At 38.3% G+C, this 9,348-nt stretch overlaps 1 pseudogene; it reads left to right on the top strand.

Annotated features, from left to right (window-relative positions):
• The first annotated feature begins 2,019 nt into the window (after positions 1 to 2,019).
• LOC103757221 lies at positions 2,020 to 4,168 on the top strand (annotated as a pseudogene).
• The last annotated feature ends 5,180 nt before the right edge of the window (positions 4,169 to 9,348 follow it).

Genomic DNA, 9,348 nt, shown 5'->3' with positions numbered 1-9,348 from the left:
AGTAATGGCAGCACTATATAACAGGAAAACAATTGTATCAATCTGCTAATATCTTCCTTAATCCTTTAAAAATTTTCTCTTCTAGTGTTTATTCAGAGTTGGCTTGGTATTGTTATTAGACTAAGGTCATTTAATAAAAGGCAGAGAACAGAAAATATTTTTTCCCTAATTAAATATTTACTACTAACATCTGTGACTGTGGTATAACTCCTGGTTTTTTTAAAGCCTATCTCAGAAATTTTATCTTCACTTTGGCTCTGTAAATTGCAGGCATTTTTACTGCTATTGAAGTAGTTGTATAACCAAAAGCAAATGTCTGCCTATTTCTCCAAAACAGCTCCTTTATATCAAGAGGATTTAGGCTCAGTCAGATTGCTGAAGAATAAAGAATTGCTGAAGAATTGTGATGGAAAGCAGATATTTGTTCTTTGATGGCTTTCCTCAGATGGAAATAGAACCCATTGGTAGACTAAATGAAAAATATGTGTCTTGTTTTCCAGGTATGCAGGAGTGTTTATGGTCAATACAAAATCAGTGATGAAATATGGGAAATACATAATTTTTCAAGGAAGTTTACGAGAGAAAAGGATTCCACAATACATATCTTCTGTTCTCCAAGAGGCATATAAAATATCTTAGAATACTATTTTCTTTCTGATTTGGACAAAAATTGCTTGTCTTGGTCTACTTTATGTTTTAAATTATAGGTGCTTTGAATGTTTTTGCCACTTTCTGCAGTTCCTTTTTCTATTCTTTTCCCTCAAAATCAATCTTTACTTACTCTTAATTTCAAATCTAAAATATAAATGAACATTTATAGCGATTTTCAAAGTAAAATAGGTTTTTCGTATTTATCATTCATGATAATATTCCACCAAAAGATGATGGTTAACTTTAAGATTCAAAATTTGAGATTGAGTTATTATCTAACCATGCAAAATAATGATAGTACAGGGAAAAAGAGGGAGGGGGGAAAGAATGCTATGGTGTTCAGAATGTAAAAGTTAAATTATTGTTTTGTGCATAGGCCCATATTTCATTTGGAGGGCTGGGTATAAGAAGTGAACCTGCATCTTTTTGGCAACGCAGAGTACTGAGTGTCCAATTCAACCAAACAATTTGTGTAAACAAAAATTTGATTTTATAGATAGTTTTGTAAAACCATAATCTGTATTTTGTGAAGAAGCAGGGAATTTAGAGAGCTGATGGGAAAATGTTAATTTCTAACATTTAATGCATCTGAAAAAAATTTTGCCAGAAACAATGACTAATGTGTTCAGAAATTTCTTTGCAGGATATATGATGCTTTAAATGAATGAAGTCAGACCTGTCCAGAACCTGTCTCTACTGGCTGCACACACAGAAGGTTTGCTCCGTAATGCTACACCAAATTATTGTAAATTGCCTTTCAGCTCCTTTCAGCTGATGGTGGCTTCAAGCTGTTACAGAACATTTAGAAGGTATGATCCACGCTTTCAGTGGGATTATTACACTCAGTATGGATAGGTGCCTTGTAAGCAAAGAGAAAACAAGGAGGTGAGATCGGCAGAAATTATCACAGAATCACAGAAACAGAGTTGGAAGGGCCCACAAGGATCATCAAAGTCCAGTTCCTGGCCCTGCATAGGACCAACCACAAGAGTCACACCATGTGTTTGAGAGTATCGTCCAAATGCCTCTTGAACTCTGTCAGGCTTGGTGCTGTGACCACTTCCCTGAGGAGCCTGTTCCAGTGCCTAACCACCCTCTGGGTGAAAAACTTTTTCCTAATGTCTAAACCTCCCCTGGCACAGCTTCATGCCATTCGTTCCTTTGGGTCCTGTCACCAGTAAATAGAGGGAAGAGATCAGTGCCTGCCCCTTCACATCCCTTCCTAAGAATGTTGAAGACTGCAATGAAATCTCTCCTCAGCCTCCTCCTCTCCAGGCTGAATAGACCAGGTGATCTTAGCCACTCCTTGTACAGCTTCCCCTCAGGGCCCTTCACCATCTTTGTAGCCTGACAACAGAGGCAGAACGGGGAGCCAGAACGGGGAGCGAGGCGAGGCCCTGCATGTGAAGCTGAAGCGGAGCTGCTGTCCCAGAGAGCAGGTCCCTGACAGTGTCATTGACAGGGAGTAGAAGATTTCACTTTGATATCAGGGAACCAGAATGACCAAGTGCTTCCTGCTTCCCACTGGCAGCCCCAGTGAACACCGTCAAGTAGAACACAGTGGGTGTCTTGCTCATGCTCCCAGTTCTGAAGAAATCATTCCTTCAAAATTCCCTGGATGGTACTGCACCAGTGAGCCTTTACCACCTCATGATACCTTGCATGACCCTCCAGATATAGTATCTAATGATGAAAAGGAGCATGGGAAGAAGAAGAGAAAATTTAAGACAGAAAAAAATAGAAGGATTTCACTGGACAGTTCCAGTGATGATGCTGAAAGTCCTTCAAAGTTGAAGCAGTGCGAGATAATAAATGTCTTTCAGAAACCCAGCTGTTGAAAAAAAAAATGAAAAGAATTTTGAAACAAAAGAGAAACCCAAAGATGAAAACCACAAGGAAGACAAGCATAAGGAAGATAAACATAGAGAAAAGAAGTCAAAAGACTTAACTGCAACAGATATCATAAAACAGTGGACAGAGAAGAAGAAAAAGAAAAAGCTAATTCAAAAGACAGAAATATCTCAAGTGGATGTTCCAAGTCATAGATATGTGTTTGACATTCATCTGATGCGGTAAACAGGACCATGGTGTATAATGGCACCCTCCTGCCAGCAGTTTTCCATAATGTATAGGTTTCATAGAGAAGTATGGCATGAAATGTGAAGGCATCTACAGAGTTTCATGAAAAAAATCAAAAGTTGTTCAGCTAAAAGCAGCTTAAGACAGAAGAATCTCCTAAACTGGAAGAATACAAGTCCACTTCAGTAGCCAGCTTGCTAAAACAGTACCTATGACAACTGCATGAAAATTTGCTTACCAAAGAGCTTATGCCCCACTTTGAAGATGCCTGTGGATAGAGCACAAAAGCTGAGAAAGTTTAGGAGTGCCAGAGGCAGCTGAAAGAGTTGCCAGCATCTAGCTATCTCCTAATATCTTGGCTGAATATGCATACATACGATGTTGCAAAGGAACTGGAAAAAAAAATTAACATCCAGAATATTTCTGTAGTGCTCAACCTTACTCTTCAGAAAAGTAACCGTGTCCGGTATGCATTTTTTATACATGTTCAAGAATTCTTTGGGAATGTGACTCTAAAGCATGTGACCAAACCTCTTCACTGGTCAAATATGGCAACAATGCCAGCACTTCCAGAAACATAAGAAAGCATCAAAGAAGAAATGAGGTGACAGGAGTTCCTGCTGAACTGTTTGCACAGAGATTTGCAGGCAGGGGTGAAAGACTTGTCCAAAGAAGAGAGACTCTGGAAGGTGCAAAGAATCTTAACAGCTTTCCTCTTAAGAGGAGACTAAGAGAAGCTAAGAGACAGGAGTCTTAAACAAAGATTTCACAATAAATTGCTAGTCTTTCAAAGGAAGATGTCTCCAAAGAAGAGATCAGTGAGAATGAGGAAGTTATAAGTATTCTGCTTGCACAGGAAGATGAGATTTTAATAGAACAAGAAGAACTGCTGGCTATGGAGCAGTTTCTGCAGAGATGGGTTGCCTCACAGAAGGAAGAAATTGATTATCTTTGAGAAGAAATAGCTGAAATAGAAAGTAACTAGCTGCATGGCTGAAGTGAAACTGAGGAATGTTCTTCTGAGAGTGAAAGTGGAATGAAGATGAGAAGGAACTGCAGGTCATCATGGAAGATTTTCAGAGTCAGAATGACGAACTGGAGTTAAAGAACAATCACCCGAACCAAGCAATTCACGAGGAGCAAGAGTCTGTCATAGAATTGCAGGTACAGCTTCAATTCAGCGAGCTAAATCAAAGCAGGAGGTGCAGGAAAAAGCAAAAAAAATGTGGGGATGTTTCTCAGAAGTAGAGAGACAGTGTCCTGAAGATAAAACAAAGAGCAGCCAAAGCAAACAATGAGCAGCAAGTTAAGCTGTCGCCAAGTGAACACAGGACAGAAACTCCATTTTGATCTTGGCTATGCATTAAATCACAGAGTCAATGAATATTCTGAGCTGGAAGGGACCCAGAAGAATCATCGAGTCCAACTCTTAAGTGAATGGCCCATGCTGGGATCGAGCCCACCACCTTGGCATTATTAACACCATGCTCCAACGTACTGAACTACCAAACTGTGCAAATTACTGTAATTTGGGTCAAACTGAATAAATTATTGTTAGCTAAGTACACTCTGTAAAGAAACTTTTAAGCCTGGAGACTTCTGTCTCTAATACTTGTGGCTTCTACTCATCAGATGCAGGCGAGTTTGGAGAGGCCAGAAGAGTTTTCCAGTTAGTATCAGGTTATTTCAAGACTGGTTCCCTTCAGGTGACTTAAAATAATTCAGTAACAGGGTTTTTTTAAACCAAAATTATTATTTGCATTATGATACTTAGTTTTCTGTGAGTTTGTAGGAGGTGTTTCAAGTTACACCAAAAAGCATCTGCATTTTAGAACCCTTTCAATGTTTAATTTTTTCCTTCCATTTCAGATTATGGTTATGACTAATTTCCTGATGGAGCTGTTTTCTTAATTTCCAAAGCTTGGTTTGTATTGTTATTTCATGATTAACTTCTGTTGGTTGCTGTTTGTTGTTTCTTTTAAATATGTTAATCAACTCTACAGTGTGCAAATTACCCTTAAAATCATCATTCAATGCCAGAGAAAATTTCCCACTCAATGTGTGCTTCCCTCAGAAAATACACCCTGAGCCAAGATGATGTATGAGAAAAGAGAAGAATAGGAGATTGTGTATCAGACACTTCATGGAAAGGCAGCTTGTCATCTAATTGATTCTTGTGGGCTTTTCTTGGTACTGCAACATACAGTCCTTTAATTAATTACTTTTACACATACTATGTACAGCTTAATTTTCATAATTGCACATAATTGTAACCCTTTGGGTTTTATTTACAGCAGTAAAAAAAAAATCCCTTCTTTCCCTCTCCAGATGATTTAGCATCTGATTCTCTTTTCAGTGAGGAAGACTTCAGAAAAAGCAAAATTTCAAGTTTATACAATGAAGGTACTTAAAAAATATACAAACTGACACGAACAATCACATTCTATGAACAAGTCTGACCCCTGATCTCATTTACTGTGATGTAGTCATCAAATTTCATCATCTATCAGGCTTGTAACATTTGCAGCTTTCCAAGCAGAGGACAGCACTCAGGAGAAGATCTTAGCTTTGGAGCTGGGCTGGGGACACCCCAAACAGGAACCAGTTGTTATGGTGCCTCCCATGGGTTGGGAAATCTCAGCCTGCCTCTCCACTTGCACACATTTCACACACACATAATTTTGCAGAGGCCTCCAGTGAGCAGGGTTTTGTGAGAGAAGACTAGACACCCACCCGTTTGAAGTAAATGGAGACAGTAAAAATAGACAGATGTTTCTGGAGCTCATCTCTGCAGTTTCCAGCCATCCCCAACACACTCTAGAGGAAACAAGTGACAGTATATTAATTATGTGGGTAGGTGAGAAGGGTAGCACGTTTTTGTAACTGGATCTAGATTCTGTGAGGTTATGCTATGATCACTGCATGCAAATTAAAAGAGTTGCTGTAATAAGCAATGGTCTGAAACCAAACAATTGTTTGTTTACTAAAAAATAATTAATATTCATAAATAGCATTTTGACAGGGGTTGTTGCAGGGCTGTTGCATAACTATGTGGTTATAGTTTGAGTAGCACTCCAAATCAAAAAAATGACTGAGAATTTTATTCAGCTGAACATTTTATTCAGCTCAAGAAGTGTACATAACCGTGGCAAACCTAGAATATATATACATACTTTTAAAATATTACAATCTTCCATGAATCAGTCATACACTGTATTTCTTCCATCTTTTCTTATTTAAATATCATGCAGGTAGGGATGCCTTCAGACATCCTGAGATTTGGAGGTGTGAGCTGGGGAAAATTGACATTAAAGAACAAAAACAAAGCACCCATGCCAAAATTTGCAATTCTAAGCAAAGGCAGCATGTGGCATGAATGAATTATTCTGACTGAAGTCCCTGCTTGTTTCTGCAGATGTAGGATGCCCTGCATGAAAACTTGGAGGGTAAAGTGTAAGTGATTGCCTGGTTTTGGCAACGATGAGGAGGCCTTTCTCAGTCTAGATAATGAGCCCATTTAAATAAGTTAATTAAATTTTTCCTTGGAGCTTTTTATAGAAAGATAAGTAGATGGCATCTAAACAATGTAAAGTCAGAAAGAGGATATAACAAAGCAAAACCATTATAGAGGTGTCATGAGAAATCTGAGGAAATCTTATACTGACATTCTGATTTTATTGTACTGAAAGAAAGAAGACCAGAAACACAGTGTGGAAAATTGCATAGCCTAGGCATTTGTAGACTTAAGTACTTTGTTTCAATAAGTCTAATTATAAGGATGTCTAGAGCTATTGTTATGTTCATGGTATTTGAATGACATTAGTTTAAAATGTGTACCACTCAGAAAAGCACTTAAAATGTGTTAAACTTTAAACAATTGAACTCTTTAATTGTAGTCGGTGCAGTAACTGAATGCTTCTGTCAGGCAGATGTTCAATCATGTTGAATCAGACTTTTCTTGTTGCTTTTCAGTAGATTGCACAGACCAGCATATTTTTAAGAAAATTCAACAAAACTCAACCACATTGTTGAGTTAAAAAACAATGAAAGCATCAGTTGCCACTGGTATGGCTTTTCTTAATATTAAGAAACAGAATACCATGGGACTGTTAGTGCTTGCAATGAATTCCTTATCAACTCCATATAACACAACTGCAGTATAATAGTTCTTAACTTGACAATTTATCCAGATGGCAGGAAACACAACTTAGTATTTCCTGTCACAGATTATAAGGAAAGGAAGACATATACATATTCAGTTTTTTGGATTAACCTTAGTGATGAAGCCTGACCAATTTACAAAGAAAATGGAGATAGAAAAATAAAAATATAGAATCGCAAAATTATAGAATCATTTAAGGTTGGAAATGACAATATCACTGAGTCCAACCACTCACCTAACACTGCCAAGTGCACCACTAAGTCATAGTGCACCACAAGTGCACCAAGCATGGGGTTTTTAACTACCTCCAGGCTTCCCTGGGCAGCCACCATTTTTCTAGTCCATTAAAAGTGTTAAATGGAAAGCAGAGCTTGAAAACTGGGGAAAGTGCCTCAAAGTACTTTGAATCTAACAACTTCAACACAGAAAAGAAATGGCTTCTCCGTAGGTACAGCTCAAAGTCTTCAATGTCAATACATCGCACAGTGTTATGAGTTTAGCTCAGTAGGTTAGAGCATGGTGCTGAGACTGCCATGGTTGTGGGTTCATTCCCTGCATGGGCATTTCAGAGTTGGACTCAATGATCCTTATGGGTCTCTTCCAACTCAAACTATTCTGTGGTTTTGAGCAACATTTCAGCAGTCCTTTGGTCTACCTGTCACATGTTTACCATTGTGTGCTGGCCAGAAGGTAACTGTTAGCAATGATGGCTATCAAGTTTCAGTTTTATGTGTAGCCTCAGAATCTGAAATACTTATTTTAAAGGATTTCTATACAGACAACCTCAAGGCAGAAATGAGGTAGAAGCAGTAAGAAGAGCATTACTTGTAAAAAAATTAATAATATCCTTATTTGGTACTTACACGCTAATCTACCATTTCAGAAGTCTTCCCTGCTGTTTGATGTATAAATGCCCATATGATTATTTCCTGTTCCACAGTAGATGATGAGAGTCTACCTGGTAGCAACACTTCCTCTCAGCTGGAGAAAAGGGAAGGAGGAAAAACTTCAGGAAGCACTTCTACTTACTGTGCAAGGATTTCCCATCTGCTGGCAAGAAGAAAAACAGGGAGAAGAAATAACTGACACAAAAGGAGCAACAAGCGAGGATAAGTCTACTGGTTTTCTGAGTATGGACTCTTTTGCTATTCCACTGGAAGCAGAGATTAGTATTTAACACAAGTGGCTACTGCCGCTTCATAAATCCAGCTCAAACAGGTAAGATATCTATCACGGTGTGTATATATAGTAGAAAAATCAAATCACTCTGAAAGACATCCTTTTAGCTTTAAGTGAGGAGGCCTACTCTAGCGGTCTCTACAACTGTATCATTTTGAAGAACTTCTTCAAAGAGAAAGTCCTTATGACAGAGGTCTGAGTACAAGAAAAATAGTGCTAGAAAGAAGCTAGGGAATTAAGAAAATGACTTCTGAAATCCCCATATTCATTCATCCCAAATGAAAATGTGGGTTGTCATTAACAACATAGTCTAAACTATACTCAGAGATATCTCTATTTACAATACGTGTGTGTTAGCAAGTAATAAAACATCTTAACATATAAATAACTGACTAATTGCTGGATTGTTCTGTGACATATGGAAATCAAGTCTAAGAGGTGACATAGTAAACCAGTATAGATCTGCTATCTGCTATGTGTCAACATATTCAGCTACAGAGAGGCAGATGAAAGAAAGTGAACTTTTCCAAATGATCAGTGATCAGATCTGGGGGATTTTCCTACTACTTTGTGGTAGCACGAATTTCGTAGTCCAAAACTTCTTTTTACCAGTAGTACCAAGTCTGAGCCTGACAGCAATGTGAGTGGTGGGTTTGACACTGTCTGAGGACCACGTGCATCTCCAAGGCTCAAGAAAATTTCTCAGTGACTCTTCTCGTTTCTGATGGGAAATAGTTAATTTCCAAGAAAAAGGATTTTCACCAAGTAACTTCGTAAAGAACCAGGCTGTATTTCTCATGGAAGTCACCAGATGGTAGTAGCCCAGCCATTTAGAGTTTGTATGCAAATTGTTTTAGAAAGATGTTTAAAGTAATCTGTAGCAAAAAAAAAAAAAAAAGGAAACTAAAAAACTGGAGAGTTATGATTACTACTTCTGTTTTACAAGCTGTTTATATTTACTCTAATTTTCACTGCTTCCCTTTCCTCATTTCTGTCTTCTTTGTCTTCCACTTGTTATATGTAGCTGTTTAGGAATAGGTCTAGTAGCAGTCAAGTGTGGGTGGAGAACTTTCTACTCCACCTGTATTCAGGCTGGCCAGGTTGAAGCCAGGTCTTGTGCAGAGGCTGTGTAGCCACGTTAATGATGAAATATATGTTAATATACTGTGACCGTGACAAAGACTCTGTTTCTCAGCAAGCCAGCTGAGGTACTCAGCTTCCAAACAGGGCTGGGCATGCCCATCATGCACTGAGCTGGTAGCAGTAAAAGTTTCTCT

The sequence above is a fragment of the Manacus vitellinus genome, unplaced genomic scaffold (assembly GCF_001715985.3).
Source record: "Manacus vitellinus isolate BGI_N305 unplaced genomic scaffold, ASM171598v3 scaffold_9_pilon, whole genome shotgun sequence".
Classification (NCBI taxonomy): Eukaryota; Metazoa; Chordata; class Aves; order Passeriformes; family Pipridae; genus Manacus; species Manacus vitellinus.
The sequence above is the reverse complement of the archived record's forward strand: the minus strand, read 5'-3'. Positions and strand labels throughout refer to the sequence as shown.